The sequence below is a fragment of the Carettochelys insculpta genome, chromosome 21 (assembly GCF_033958435.1).
Source record: "Carettochelys insculpta isolate YL-2023 chromosome 21, ASM3395843v1, whole genome shotgun sequence".
NCBI lineage: Eukaryota > Metazoa > Chordata > Testudines > Carettochelyidae > Carettochelys > Carettochelys insculpta.
This window is the reverse complement of record NC_134157.1, coordinates 10,260,134-10,275,295: the sequence shown is the minus strand read 5'-3', so window position 1 is coordinate 10,275,295 and position 15,162 is coordinate 10,260,134.

Here is a 15,162-nt window from a genome sequence, read left to right as displayed (position 1 = left end):
CTTTCTTGACAGATGCCTTCAGCTTTATCATCTCAGGCCATCAACTCAGACTTCACAGTAAAGCTTCATTTTTATTAGTAACTTGAGAACAAATTGCCAGGCTGGTGCATGTAACTGCTTCGTGTACTCTGCACTGTACTATGTGCTGCACCTTCCCAACTGTGGCCTAGCTACCATTGTTTGAGGAGATGGTGTTCCTGCACTGCCAGAGAAACCCCTTGTCACTATAAGCCATGTCTACACTATGAGGTTATGTAGCTATATTGGTATCGTGCCTGTAGCCTGATCAGGCTTGGGGAGGACTTCTTCCCTTCCAGATTGGTAAAGGGCCAAACCGCCTCACTACACAACTGCGTATGGGAATCAGTTTTAACCATGCCAGTCCCAGGGCTCAGACCCATGGTCAGGACAAGCAGACAGTCAGAAGGGCCCATTTCCCACAGTGTGTGCCCAGGCCCTGGCTCAGGATGGGACAGCAAAGGAGTTCACAGTTCAAGCCCAGACCCTAGTGCAGGGTGGGGCAGCAAATGGCCAGGCCTTCTGGCAAGGCAGAGGGCCAACAAACCCGGGACTGTGCCTAGAACAGCAAGTGGGGAGACTGCCACTCACAGATTAGGTGGGAGGCAGAGGGGACGCTGTCCGACCCGCTCTACAACATCCCAGCTCAGGACCCAACCAGCAGCAGAGCAGGAGGGATCCAAACCAGTCACTGAGGCAGGACCAAGTAATCCAAGACCAGCTAGGACCAGATTTGTCCACCTGTTGTGAAAATCGTCCCATGATGGGAGTTCCATAACCTCCTTTGGAATCCTATTCCAGAGCTTGATTATCGTCATAGTGAGAAAGCTGTTCCTAATATCTATCCTATATCTCCCTTGCTGCTCCCTTACTTCTTCTCCTACCTTCAGTGGGCACGGAGAGCAACTGATCACAATCCTGTTTGTAACATATGGTTACCAGTCCCCTCTCGGTCTTCTTTTCACTCGAGACTAAAGAGGCCCACGACTTTTAACCTTTCCTCATAGGTCAGGTGTGCTAAGCCTTATTGTCATTTTTGTTCCTCACCTCTGAACTCTCTTCAACTTGTGCATACCTGACCTAAAGCTCAGTGTCCAGAAGCAAAGTAAAACAATACTCTCACTTGTCTAACCTATAATATTCCCGGTAATACAAACCAAAACATTACTAGCCTTTTTCACAGCTGCATCTCATTGTTGCAAATATGCAGTTTGTCCTCCCTTATAAATAATCCCTTTTCAGCAGTCCTGTCACCTGCCCAGTTAGTCCCCATTTTACAATTGTGCATTTGATTTTTCTTTCCTAAGTGAAGCCCTACCCAAACTCTGGGGGCTGAAATATACACAGGATTCAACATTTGGCTCCCATCACAACAACTGGTGTCCACCAGAGTGCAAAACTGAGACAGTTACTTACGCTGAAAGTATTAACGGCTCCAATCAAACAATTAGAGATCTGGGTGTTCAAAAAATCCTTTATTCAGGTGAAATGAAGGAACTATAACATGACCCTTTGTGTAGTGAACTCTGCCACAAAGGAAGGTATGACACAAGGCCCTGGCCAGTGTGGCAAGACATGTCAGGAATCAGGACCTAAGTTTCCAGCTTTCCAGTGAGTCGTAGATTGAAGTGTAATTTACTTTGTCTTAAAGATTGCCTGGATCTGTGTAGCACTGAAATACTAATTTAGTGGTGGGTGTGGGAGCCAGGCCTACTGGGTAGAGTAGGAGTCTGAGTCAGGAGCTGGAGCCAGGAGTCAGGAAGCAAGTAGGGAAGGAAGGCTGGGGACAATGGGCAAAGCTGGAGCAGGGCTGGGCTTGTATGGTCATGGGTCATTGCCTGGGTATCAATAGCTAGGTGCTGAAGATATAAGCAATCGTGAGGGAAGACAGGAGCCTGGAGACTGAGAGCTGGCACTTCCTAACCAAGACACAGCTGCAGCCTTTGCTGAGCAGGAGGAGATGAGGTGCCCTGACCCCATAGTAAAGACAAGACTTCTTTGTAAATAAACAAGATTACATCAAAGAATATACCCAATATGCATAAATTTCTCCTCCTAATGGAAAAAACCTGACAAGGCCCCAAATATTGGCAGTTTAGATTGAGGAAAAACAAACACGCTGGTGGGAAAAGATGACTTTTTTAAGAGGATGCTTTTGCAAAGAACTACACCACAGTCTTAAAAAGAATGTGGAGCCTTGAGCTTCTAGCATGTTAGGGAAAGACAGACAGGAGCATGAGTTACAAAGTGCTTCAGGAAGATCAGCTTATGGGTTTGTGCTCCCAGAGACATCTGCTGATAACTGGCCATAGAAAGACAAGTGATGTCTGTGCTGTAAGAAGATGACAAGTAGCAAAATGGGTCATCACCCCTAAATCAGGACTTAAAGGAGAGCCTTGTTCAGGTTTCCCTCTGATTTTTTCCATCCATGGGTGGAATAAATTCTGTTATGTGCACCAAGGTATGTGCAGATGTGCACCGCCAATAAAAGCATATGCTGGCAGCGGTGGGCAGCTGCAGGCACTCTGCTAATCAGCTGGGGGGCTGGAGCACATGACCTACGAGGAGAGGCTGAGGAATTCAGTTTGCAGAAGAGAAGAAGCAGGTTTTAGTAGTGGGGGATTCGATCATTAGAAATATAGATAGTTGGGTTTGTGATGACCGGGAGAACCGTATGGTGACTTGCCTGCCTGGTGCGAAGGTTGCGGATCTCTCGAGGCATCTAGACAGACTTATGGGCAGTGCTGGGGAGGAGCCGGTCGTCGTGGTACATGTTGGTACCAATGACATAGGGAAGGGTAGAAGAGATGTTCTGGAGGCCAAATTTAGGTTACTAGGAAAGAGACTGAAATCCAGAACATCTTTGGTGGCATTCTCTGAAATGCTTCCAGTTCCACGCGCAGGGCCAGATAGACAGGCAGAACTTCAGAGTCTCAATGCGTGGATGAGACGATGGTGTAGGGAAGAGGGGTTTAGATTTATTAGGAACTGGGGATACTTTTGGGGTAGGGGGAGCCTATACAGGAATGATGGGCTCCACCTAAATCAAGGTGGATCCAGACTGCTGGCATTAAACATTAAAAAGGTCGTAGAGCAGTTTTTAAACTAAGAGGTGGGGGAAAGCCGATTGGTGCGGGGGAGCACCTGGATCGGACGGAGACTTCTCTTACACGAGGCTCCATAGATAGGGATTCCCTAGAAGTTAGTCAGATAGGGAACGTGGGAAATAATATATGGGCAAGATCAGATGTGAAACAATCGCATATAAAAAAATCCAACGCGTCTGTGAAAGGCGGACATATAAATAGTGGTAGTTTTCTAACATGCTTTTACACTAATGCTAGGAGTCTGTCTAATAAGATGGGTGAACTGGAGTACCTCATATCAAAGGAGGAAGTTGACATAATAGGCATCTCAGAAACATGGTGGAATGAGGACAATCAGTGGGACACTATCATACCGGGATATAAATTATATCGGAAAGACAGAACAGGTCGTGCGGGTGGCGGAGTGGTACTATATGTGAAGGATAATATAGAATCAAATGAAGTAAAAATCCTAAAGGAATCAAAATGTTCCATAGAATCATTATGGATAACAATTCATTCCTCTAATATGAATATGGCATTAGGAATATATTACCGACCACCTAACCAGGACAGTGATAGTGATGCTGAAATGATAAGGGAGATTAGAGAGGCTATCAAAATAAAAAACACAGTAATAATAGGAGATTTCAATTATCCCCATATTGATTGGGTGCATGTCACCTCAGGACGGGATTCAGAGATTAAATTTCTTGATGCCTTAAATGACTGCTTCTTGGAGCAGCTAGTACAGGAACCCACAAGGGGAGAGTCGATTCTCGATCTAGTCTTGACTGGAACGCAGGATCTGGTCCAAGAGGTAACTGTTACTGGACCGCTTGGAAATAGTGACCACAATATAATAACTTTTAATATTCCTGTGTTGGGAAGAACACCGCAGCGGTCAAACACTCTGGCATTTAATTTCAAAAAGGGGAATTACACTAAAATGAGGAAGCTAGTTAAACAGAAACTAAAAGGTAGAGTAATTAAAATAAAATCCCTGGAAGCTGCATGGAAACTGTTTAAAGACACCATACTAGAGGCCCAACTTAAATGTATACCCCAAATAAAAAAACACAGTAAGAGACCTAACAAAGAACCACCATGGCTAAACAGCCATGTTAAAAAGGCAGTGAGAGAGAAAAGGGCAGCTTTTAAAAAGTGGAAGTCAAATCCTAGTGAGGAAAATAGAAAGGAACATAAACACTCCCAAATTAAGTGTCATAATGTAGTAAGAAAAGCCAAAAAAGATTTTGAGGAACAGCTAGCCAAAAATTCAAAAAACGATAGTAAAATGTTTTTTAAATACATTAGAAGCAGGAAGCCTGCTAAAAAAGCAGTGGGGCCCTTGGATGATAAAGATATAAAAGGAGCGATCAAGGAAGACAGTGCCATTGCGGAGCGATTAAATGATTTCTTTGCTTCAGTCTTCACGGCTGAGGATGTTACAGAGGTTCCTAAATCTGAGCCAGCCTTTTTTGGTGACAAATCTGAGGAACTCACTCAGATTGAAGTGACATTAGAGGAGGTTTTGGAATTAATTGATAAGCTGAATAGTAACAAGTCTCCAGGACCAGACGGCATTCACCCAAGGGTTCTGAAAGAACTCAAATGTGAAATTGCGGAGTTATTAACAGTGGTTTGTAACCTATCCTTTAAATCCACTTTGGTACCAAATGACTGGAAGACGGCCAATATAACACCAATATTTAAAAAAGGCTCTAGAGGAGATCCTGGCAATTATAGACCGATAAGTTTAACATCAGTACCAGGCAAATTAGTAGAAACACTAGTAAAGAGTAAAATTGCAAGGCACATAGAAGAGCACGAATTGTTGGGCAAAAGTCAGCATGGTTTCTGCAGAGGGAAGTCGTGTCTAACTAATCTGTTAGAATTCTTTGAAGGGGTTAATAAACATGCGGACAAGGGGCACCCAGTGGACATAATATACCTAGATTTCCAGAAAGCCTTTGACACGGTCCCACACCAAAGGCTTTTATGTAAATTAGGTGGTCATGGGATAGGAGGAAAGGTCCTTTCATGGATCGGGAATTGGTTAAAAGACAGAAAACAAAGGGTTGGAATAAATGGTAAATTTTCACAATGGAGGGGGGTAACTAGTGGTGTTCCCCAGGGGTCAGTCCTGGGACCGATCCTGTTCAACTTGTTCATCAATGATCTAGAAAATGAGGTAAGCAGTGAGGTGGCAAAGTTTGCAGATGACACCAAGTTGTTCAGGACAGTCAAAAGCAAAAGGGATTGTGAAGAACTACAAAAAGATCTCAGCAAACTGACTGATTGGGCAGCAAAATGGCAAATGAAATTTAATGTGGGTAAGTGTAAGGTAATGCATGTTGGAAAAAATAACCCAAATTGCACGTACTACATGATGGGGTCAAATTTAGCTACGACAGATCAGGAAAGGGATCTTGGAGTTATAGTGGATAGTTCTCTGAAGACATCCACGCAGTGTGCAGCGGCAGTTAGTAAGGCAAATAGGATGTTAGGAATTATTAAAAAAGGGATCGATAATAAGACAAAAGATATCATACTTCCCCTATATAAAACTATGGTACGCCCACATCTTGAGTACTGCGTGCAGATGTGGTCTCCTCACCTCAAAAAAGATATATTGGCATTAGAAAAGGTTCAGAAAAGGGCGACTAAGATGATTAGGGGCTTGGAAAGGGTCCCATATGGGGAGAGGCTAGAGAGACTGGGACTTTTCAGTTTGGAAAAGAGGCGATTGAGGGGCGATATGATAGAGGTATATAAAATCATGAATGGTGTGGAGAAAGTGAATATAGAAAAATTATTTACCTTTTCCCATAATACAAGAACTAGGAGACACCAAATGAAATTGATGGGTAGTAGGTTCAAAACTAATAAAAGGAAATTTTTCTTCACACAGCGCACAGTCAACCTGTGGAAATCCTTGCCCGAGGAGGCTGTGAAGGCCAGGACTCTATTAGGGTTTAAAAAAGAGCTTGATAAATTTTTGCAGGTTAGGTCCATAAATGGCTATTAGCCAGGGATAAAGTATGGTGCCCTAGCCTTCAGAACAAGGGCAGGAGATGGATGGCAGGAGATAAATCACTTGATCATTGTCTTCTGTTCTCCTTCTCTGGGGCACCTGGCATTGGCCACCGTCGGCAGATGGGATGCTGGGCTCGATGGACCTTTGGTCTGACCCAGTATGGCCATTCTTATGTTCTTATGTTCTTATGTTCTAAGAGCGAGGGGCGATTTGATAGCAGCCTTCAACTTCCTGAAGAGGGACTCCAAAGAAGATGGAAAGAGGCTGTTCTCAGTTTGATGGATGGCAAAGAAAGAAGCAGTGGTCTGCAGTTACAGTGAAACACTGGAATGAGTTACCTAGACAGGTGGTAGAATCTCCATCCCTAGATGTTTTTAAGTCCCGGCTTGACAAAGCCCTGGCAGGGATGATTTAGTTAAGGGTGATCCTGCTTTGGGCTGGGGGCTTGACTCGATGACCTCCTGAGATCTTTTCCAGCCCTAGGATTCTATGATTCCATCACCTGACTCTCTCCCGGGCTCAGCTTACAGGGAGCACTAGTCTTCGTTCTCTTTCAGGGTAAATGGGCGAGCTAGGAGACAGTGTCCAGGATGAACCAGGTGGGCAGAGAGGCTGTGTGGAGGACAAATTCACAGAGAAAGGTATGGAGGATGATGACAAGCATGTATGCAGGGACCAGAGCTGAGACCAGGCCCCATCCAAATCATGAACCTTGAATCGACAGGACTAGGTGTAGCAGAAGCTATAACTGGAGTGGGAAAAGCTGGTGCCTGAGAAACCAAAGCTGTGACTAGAGGAGAACAGCTTGCCACCGGAATCGCCTTATTTTCTCCTGGGGACCAAGAATTCAGCAGAAAGAAGCTGTAGCAATGCTGTGGTCTGAGCTAGTGGTTCAGAAACTGTTTGAGTCTGATGACTGCTGTAGAAAGAAGTTGTTAGCCAAGGGCATCTAAAATAGACATCAAATACAAAACATGGTTTTGCTTAAGATTCCAGATGAGCTGAGAAGATGAAAGTACAAGTTGTGTTTCCAAAAGCACATTCTCTGAGAGCAAAAGCTAGGGCTGAATGGGCTTGACTTTGGAGTGTGGTGAGGTCGTTGATAGAGGATCTCTATAATGGAGTGGAAAGCGTATTTGAGTCAATGGCAGATACACATCCTGGTTTCCTATCTCCTTGGAGTTTGTTACTACTGTGTTTTGTCACCATCAAAGTTCAGTCGCCATCAGTCACCATGTGCTTTGTTACCATCAAAGCACTGAGTGGTTGCTGGTTACATTTGAGGAGCAGCTGTTGGCAGCATTGAGATGAATACCATTCTCCTCTGGAAGAGAAATTACTTTATCTTGCTGGCCCAGTATGGTGAACCACCTCAGCTAATGGTCCAGTCTGGTTTAGGCAAGAAGTAGGATGCATAAATCTGGTCATTAATCTAAGTATATTAATTAGTTCATCCACCATCTGGCAATCCAAAGATCCAGATTACAACCAGATGGTATTAACTTCTCTGGAGAGGATATGGAGCAGGTGGCAACTGTTAAATATTTGGAAAGTACCACAGATAGTGCTGAAGGATGCTCAAATATGTGAACACTTGCACAGTGGTAACCGCAGTCATTTTTCAGGCCCTTTTCAGGCCATTTTTCAGCAATATCCGTGGGGAAGCTGTGACATCAAACAAGACATGAAGATTCATACCAGCTCCACTGTACGGAAATAAGACCTGGGCACTGACAAACACTGGATTACTGTTTTTGAACCTCATCATCTCCATCAGCTGCTCCATATCAAGTGGCAGGACACAATCCAAAATGAGACTATTCCATCTGACTCCAGCAACTGTCTCCACCAGCACGTGTTCTGTTTGAGCAGCTTTTTTATATAAGCTGTGTCTACACGTGCACGCTACTTCGAAGTAGCGGCACTAACTTCGAAATAACGCCCGTCATGGCTACACGTGTTGGGCGCTATTTCGATGTTAACATCGATGTTAGGTGGCGAGACGTCGAAGTCGCTAACCCCATGAGGGGATGGGAATAGCGCCCTACTTCGAAGTTGAACATCGAAGTAGGGCACATGTAGCCGATCCGCGTCCCGCAACATCAAAATAGCGGGGTCCGCCATCGCGGCCATCAGCGGAGGGGTTGAGAGACGCTCTCTCTCCAGCCCCTGCGGGGCTCTATGGTCACCGTGTGCAGCAGCCCTTAGCCCAGGGCTTCTGGCTGCTGCTGCTGCAGCTGGGGATCCATGCTGCATGCACAGGGTCTGCAACCAGTTGTCGGCTCTGTGGATCTTGTGCTGTTTAGTGCAAGTGTGTCTGGGAGGGGCCCTTTAAGGGAGCGGCTTGCTGTTGAGTCCGCCCTGTAACCCTGTCTGCAGCTGTGCCTGGCACCCTTATTTCGATGTGTGCTACTTTGGCGTGTAGACGTTCCCTCGCAGCGCCTATTTCGATGTGGTGCTGCGCAACATCGATGTTGAACGTCGACGTTGCCAGCCCTGGAGGACGTGTAGATGTTATTCATCGAAATAGCCTATTTTGATGTCGCTACATCGAAATAAGCTACTTCGATGTAGGCTTCACGTGTAGACGTAGCCATAGATATATTGTTAGAATGGAAAACCAGAAAAATCCCAAAGTGTGTACCAAGGAATGCCATCAAATGGTGGGTACCAAAAGTTTGGTGGAGTGGTAAGAGTGCTAGGGATGGACAACATCTAATATTGAGCCGGACCACCTCAAGGACAAAGTTACAGTTTGATCCAGGAACTGCTCTCTATACAAGGCTCTCATGTCCCTTTCTGTTTGGTCAAGATGACAATGATGGTTTCAAACAGCTCCTACCTTTGTGAGTGTTTGCAACCTAGATCAAAATATCTATTCTTAAATGTAATGGGTCAGGATATTTCAAAGAGATAAGTCCAGCTACTGGCTCATAAACACGCTGTACAACTTGGGAAAAAGTACAGCCATAAAAGAACAGTCCTTTATTCCTGTGGAAGGGAGCATGTCATTGACAGAATGACATTGACCTGAAACCTGGGGAAAGGAAAACAGCTATTTTGGATATTTTAAATTACGTTTTTTTTACAAGTCACATATTTCACATTAATGGAGAACAACAATTTAAAGTGCAATTAAAAGTCCCCAGCAATTACACAGCCCAATGCATCATTGGCTCTGCCACTAGAGGGAAGGAAATTCTACAATCCCATTTTGTGCAATATTAGAAAAATTAGGTTTCCTTTCCAAACTTTGCTGAAATCAAAATTGTGAAATTTGGAGAACTTTCCAAAACATAAAATTACTAGTGGTCAAGAGTCAAAATTTCAAGTCTATATGCCTAAGGTTCAGTGCCAGAAGTCCCTAGGTGGGATTTAAATTAGGATCTAGGGACAAGAATTTCAAGATTATTGATGCAGATAAACATGTAGTGGGATTTTCAAAAGTGCCAAGGCATTTAACTCCCACAAAGACAGGCAAGTAGGTGCTGTTGAAAATCTCACGAGGCATCTAGCTACAGCTTTTTACCTGAAATAATTTGCAAGTTTAGCCCTAATTGCCCAAATCGCACTAAACTGCATGAATCTCATATTTAAGTGACTTAGTTTGCCACCATGGTAAGTTGCTTTGACAGCCTAGTTTGTAAATCTGGCCCCTGATAGGCACAGATACCTGCCATTGGCATAAAGAGGAGTGTGATTAAGGTCAAGGGAAGTGAAAGTGATGCTTGGGGAAGTGTGAATATCATGAAGCAGCTGCAGAGAAAAATGAACAAGTTCCTATTTCTGGCATAACAGCATTGTCTGACCTAGCATATTTCTCTTTTCTCCAAAAGGAAGGATGGGGTATTTTATTATTTATATTTGACAATCTATTAATTGAGCAAATGAGCAGAACAAAGACAGCAATCAGAGCCCAGCAAATCTCATGAAAGAAATTACCCCTGCTTTTAGCTGGTATGGGCATAACCCCTCTTTTCTCCCTACGTTACTTGGGAGCAGGAAACTCACCTGGGTGCCTGATGTTGACTGACATTTAAAGAAGAGCCTGAATGTCCCGGGGTGAGGTTGCATAGGTCTGAATCTGCACATCCATACTGAGCCACTGCTTTTCCTGAGCCCACACTGAACCCTCTTTCAACATGCACTCCCTTGTGTCAGTTCTGAGCACTGTACTTGGACTGGTGATTCTGGCCCCCTTCTGTTGGTTTTATGGGAAGCAGTCCCATTCCAGGCACATCTCATTTTCCTGGCACAACCAAACCCTTACACTGCTTTTAGTTATGATAAAAGGAAGCTGTGTAACTAATTGAATGGTCCTAGAGCTTATTGCTTCGGAGGTGTTCTTGATCCAACAGAAAAACAGACAAGGTCTCCATAATAGACAGTAGATAATTTACGTTATTGGCCTTCAGCCCAGTGAGAGGCCTGCAGATACCTGTGTCGTCATCAGTTTTAATCAGCATTACATAGTCTCACACTCTGTACATTCACTCACATGCTCTGAACGACAGCAAAGCAAAGAAGCACAGAATGAATGTCATTTCGTGATGGCCTGAGAGAACGGGTCCCTGGCAATAAACACACAGCAGCAACACAATAAAGATATTATAGAAATTAAAGAACAAGCATCGTTGGGTTACTGGCAGTCCTGGTGTCCATAGGTCTGTACCAGAGAAGAGTTCAACATCAGGTAAGCGAGGATGGAGGATTAAATTCTACAACTCAGTGTTAGTAATAACAAAATAAGTTTAAGAAAGGCAGCAACCAATTCAGCACAGATCACTCTGATCAGTTCCACTAGTTCTGCCAGTTAAGATTTGATAATAAATCTTTTCAGAAAAGCTGTTATTGGGTTTCTGTCCTACTCACCCAGACAGCTGTGTTCATCCAGGCCAACTGCCACTGCTATGCAGAGTCAAGCAGTAAAGGTTTGCTGCACAGCTCATCCCATGGCTGGTGCTGGTCTCTTCACCAACAAGCTCCACTTCACCTCTTCTCTAATTAGCCTCTCATCGCTTGGTGCCTTTTATAGGCTAAATGAAAGCAAACCTCACTCCTTAAACTCTCAACTCCTCTCACCCATCCACTTCTTCCCTGATGTTTCTGCCGAGATTGGTCTGTGATTTCTCTAATTTAGCTCCTCTTAGGCCCTGTTGTAATATTTTCATAGTCAATCCCTTCGTTAATATCCCTGACTTTCTTCTGTAGTTTCAGTGACTTTTCTCCGAAGTAGAGCTTCTCATTTTGGAGGATTATTGGTGGGGTCAGGTTTGCACAGTGCCCAAATCCAAAAAACCTTTTTAAAAACCACCCAAGGATTGAAAAAAAATCAAAATTTTATAGAAATCTCATAAAGGTCAAACTGTTCGTAAACTCCTGATGGATCATCTTTCATGGGGGCTGAGAGGGAAGTGGCTGCAGATAGAACTTTTTGCACCCAAATTCTTCTTTCATCAGCTGCTGTTAGTCAAAGGACCCTAAACTAGAAACAAAGAGCAAATCACTCTCCATCCCCAATACATAAAGTCGTTTGGTTTTAATTAGCTGTAGAGATGGTCCTCTGCACTCAACCACAGAGCTGAACACTCTTGTATTTATCAAGTTTTTAAAAATGGAACTTGCCTCTTCACAGGAAGCTATGTTTTAATGTTCTCTAATCTGACCTTACAAAGGTAAATACACCAAATGTAAATTTTGACACAAGGTGCCTTAAACAATATCACAGAGCGAGGGTGGTTGGGCGGTCTTGGGTGTATTGTCTAAAATGTTGCATGTAAATTATGGGCGGAGTCATTATATGATCTTTTAGATTATTCAAGAACAACAAGAAGTCCTGTGGCACTTTATAGACTAACAGATATTTTGGAGCATGACCTTTCGTGGGCAAAGACCTGCTTCATCAGATGCATGAGTGGGGGGGTGGTTTCAAAGGGGTATTTAAAGAGTGGGGTCCCGGTAAAAGGGAAGGCCAGAGCTGACAAGGTCTATTCAAGTATCGGTGGGGTAGCTGTGTTAGCCTGGGTCTGTAACAGCAACGAAGGGTCCTGTGGCACCTTATAGAATAACAGAAAACTTTTGAGCATGAGCTTTCGTAAGCACAGACTCACTTCATCAGATGCTGGTCTTGGAAATCTGCAGGGCCAGGTATAAATAAGCCAGAGCAAGGGTGGGGATAACAAGGTTAGCTCAGTCAGCAAGGGTGAGGCTTACTACCAGCAGTTGATCTGGAGGTGTGAACACCAAGGGAGGGGAAGCTGCTTTTGTATTTAGCCAGCCATTCACAGTCTTTGTTTAAGCCTGAGCTGAGGGCATCAAATTTGCAGATGAATTGTAGCTCAGAAATTTCTCTTTGGAGTCTGGTCTTGAAATTTCTTTGCTGTAGTATAGCTACTTTTAAGTCTGCTACTGTGTGGCCTGGGAGATTGAAGTGCTCTCCTACAGGTTTTTGTATATTGCCATTTCTGATAGCTGATTTGTGTGCGTTTATTCTGTTACGTAGAGACTGTCCAGTTTGTCCGATGTATATAGCAGAGGAGCATTGCTGGCACATGATGGCATAAATTATATTGGTAGATGTGCAGCTGAATGAACCCACGATGGTGTGGCTGATCTGGTTAGGTCTTGTAATGGTGTTGCTTGTGTAGATATGTGGGCAGCGCTGGCAACGAGGTTTGTTGCATGGATGGGTCCCTGAGTTAGAGTGACTGTGGTGCAGTGTATAGTTGCTGGTTAGGATTTGCTTCAGGTTGGCAGGTTGTCTGTGGGCAAGGACTGGTCTGCCTCCCAAGGCCTGTGAAATTGGGGATCATTGTCCAGGATGGGTTGTAAATCCCTGATGATGCGCTGTAGAGGTTTTAGCTGAGGACAGTAGGTGATGGCTAGTGGTGTTCTGTTGGTTTCTTTCTTGGGCTTGTCCTGTAGTAAGAGGCTTCATGGCACATGTCTGGCTCTGTTGATCTGTTTGTTCATTTCCTCAGGTGAGTATTGCAGTTTCAAGAATGCTTGGTGGAGATCCTGTAGGTGTTTGTCTCTGTCGGAGGGGTTGGAGCAAATGCGGTTATATCTTAGTGCTTGGCTGTAGACAATGGATCGTGTGGTGTGTCTGGGATGGAAGCTGGAGGCATGAAGGTAGGTGTAGTGGTCAGTGGGTTTACGGTACAGGGTGGTATTGATGTGGCCATTGTGTATTAGCACCGTGGTGTCCAGGAAGTGGATCTCCTGTGTGGAGTGTTCCAGGCTGAGGTTGATGTTGGGGTGAAAGTTGTTGAAGTCCCGGTGGAATTCCTCCAGAGTCTCCTTCCCATGGGTCCAGATGATGAAGATGTCATCAATGTAGCGTAAGCAGAGATGGGGTGTTAGTGGACGAGAGCTAAGGAAATGCTGTTCCAGGTCAGCCATGAAAATATTGGCATATTGAGGGGCCATGTGGGTACCCATAGCTGTGCCGCTGATTTGAAGGTATATATCATCACCAAATCTGAAATAGTTGTGTGTGAGGATAAAGTTACAGAGCTCAGCCATCAGATGTGCTGTAGCATCATCAGGGATACTGTTCTGGACAGCATTTATTCCATCTTTGTGTGGGATGTTGGTACAGAGAGCCTCTACATCCACGGTGGCGAGGATAGTGTTTTCTGGTAGGTCATCAATGTATTGCAGTTTTCACAGGAAGTCAGTGGTGTCTCGGAGATAGCTGGGAGTGCTGGTGGCATAGGGTCTGAGGATAGAGTCCACATAACCAGACAGTCCTTCAGTGAGCGTGCCAATGCCTGAGATGATGGGGCGTCCAGGATTTCCAGGTTTGTGGATCTTGGGTAGAAGGTAGAATTGCCCCACACAGGGCTCTAGAGGTGTGTTGGTATAAACCTGTTCTTGTGCTTGTGTAGGGAGTGTTCTATTCAGTGTAGGTCTATTCAGTCTGGGTGGAAAAGGCCCATTATCAGTAGTATGTATGAAGAGAGGAAAAAACAAGTCAGATAAAACAGCAGGGATATGGCCCATTTTCAGTCTAATGTGGAGATATTACCACCTAGGGCAGAGAAGCTTTTTTTGTAAGGTGCGAGCCACTCCCTTTTACTGGGACCCCACTGATTAAATACCCCTCTGAAACCACGCCCCCCCACTCATGCATCTGATGAAGCAGGTCTTTGCCCACAAAAGCTTATGCTCCAAAATATCTGTTAGTCTATAAGGTTCCAAAGGACTTCTTGTTGTTCTTGAAGACACAGACTAACACGGCTACCTATCTGATACTTTTAGATTATTGGCTTACTGTGCTCCTCAAATAGGAATAAGGGGATTTTGACGTGTGCAGGGTCCTTTTGAAAAGGACTCTGTGTAGACAAACCACACACGATCGAAAGCAGCACCTTCAAAGTGCTGCAGCTGCCATTATGCTAATGAGGCACTGCATATTCAAAGCAGCGCCTCATTAGCATCTTTCAATTCGGTTCATTATAATGCCCCTTTCGAAGTTCTGGGGCTAGTGTAGCCATAGCCACAAAGGGGATCATTAAAATAGTTCTGCACTTGGATAGAGATCAGCAGACCCCTCCCACTACAAACACTGTCCACCTAAAGTAAAGGCCTCAATTTCTGCATGGCAAAAAGTCTCCAACCTGCCCCACGGTAAGACACAATGCAAAGATTGCATTTTTTCCAGTTCTCTATAGCAGGGATGGAAGTGTGAATTGAGGACAAGGAAAAAGGGAGCAGCAGCTCTTCTTGTTTAGTGAACTAACAGTGAGTCTCCACCATCATTTTATGTGAACGTAAGTTATTGTCTTTTTTCTAACTGCAGAACATTTGTTGACCTAATTTAACCTGCTAAATAATCTGAATACAGATAGATGTAAGGAATGGAAATCTTGCTGGCAATTTGTGGTCAGAGCTGAAGTGGATCCAATCATGATCTCACTGAGTTCACTACAATGAGGCAGAGGCATGCATAGTTACTACAGCTTTAGTATCTGGCAGCTGTGCACAATGGAGTTGCCAGACAATCAAATGTGCCAG